Below are 1,432 nucleotides of genomic sequence, written 5' to 3'. Positions count from 1 at the left end.
AGACACATTTTTAAAAAAATAAAAGATTAGAAAATTATACCATGAAAATAGCTAATCAGAAGAGTGCTAGTGGGGCTACACAAGAAGTAGAATTCATAATAAGAAGTATTAAGAGCAATAAGGGCTTCCCCAATGACACTAGTGGTAAAGAACCCACTGCCGATGCAGGAAACTTAAGAGACGTGGGTTCAGTCCCTGAGTTGGGAAGATCTCCTGGAGAGGGCATGGCAACCTATGCCAGTGTTCTTGCCTGGAGAATTTCATGGACAGGGGAGCCTGTGGGCTATAGTCCACAGGGTCACAAAGAGTCAGACATGACTGAAGTGACTTAGCACACATCAGAGTAAAGATAGGCATTTCATAATGATGCAATAGCGATTTATTAAGAAAAAATAACAATCCTAAATGTGTTTTCATCTAATACAAAGCTTCAATATACTCAGTGCAAAAAACTGACAGAGCTAATCTGGAAAGAGACAAGTTCTAATTAAAAATGGAGATTTTAACTTTCCTATTCCAGTACTTGATTAAAACAAATATATTTTAAAATGCTTTCCAATAAGAGCCCAGAAGAATGGCTCCCTCAAAGAAAGGTGGCAAGAAGAAGGGCTGGTTCACCATTAGCATTGTGGTGACCAGAGAATACACTATCAACATTCACAACCACATCTGTGAAATGAGTTTCAAGAAATGTTCCCCTCAGGCACTCAAAGAAATCCGGAAATTTGCCATGAAGGAGATAGGAACTCCAGATGTACACACTGACACCAGACTTAATAAAGCTATCTGGGCCAAGGGAATAAGGACTATCCCATCTCATATTGGTGTGTGATTGTCCAGAAAATGTAATGTAGATGAAGATTCACCAAACAAGCTCTATATGTTGATTGCCTACATACCTGTCATCACTTTCAAAACACTACAGGCAGTGAATATGGATGAGAACCAACTGTTATTGTCAAATAAAGTTGCAGAACCACAAAAATTAATAAATATATAAAGACTTGAATAAGATTATTAGCCAATTTAACTTTACTGATATTTATAGAATACTACACACACCAACTGTGGAATTCACATATTTTCCAAGTTTATGTGGAATATTTATGAGATAGATCAGCTGCTGGGCCATGAAAGATCTCAGTCCACTTCAAAGAACTGGATTCATACAAAGCATGCTGCTGCTTCTTAGTCACTTCAGACGAGTCCAACCCTCTGCGACCCCATGGACCATGGCCCGTCAGGCTCCTCTGTCCATGGGATTCTCCAGGCAAGAATACTGGAGTGGGTTGCCATTTCCTTCTCCAATGATAAAGTAAGAAGTGAGTGAAGTGAAATCGCTCAGCCGTGTCCAACTCTTTGTTACCCCATGAACTCTAGCCTGCCTGGCTCCTCCATCCATGGGATTTTCCTGGCAAGAGGACTGGAGTGG

General features: G+C 40.2%; 1 pseudogene; it reads left to right on the top strand.

Annotated features, from left to right (window-relative positions):
- Positions 1 to 574: 574 nt before the first annotated feature.
- Positions 575 to 1,000, top strand: LOC133071347 (large ribosomal subunit protein eL31-like; annotated as a pseudogene).
- Positions 1,001 to 1,432: the final 432 nt, after the last annotated feature.

The sequence above is a fragment of the Dama dama genome, chromosome 16 (assembly GCF_033118175.1).
Source record: "Dama dama isolate Ldn47 chromosome 16, ASM3311817v1, whole genome shotgun sequence".
NCBI classification, from domain to species: domain Eukaryota; kingdom Metazoa; phylum Chordata; class Mammalia; order Artiodactyla; family Cervidae; genus Dama; species Dama dama.
Note: the sequence above shows the minus strand (reverse complement) of the source record. Positions and strands in the feature narration are given on the sequence as shown.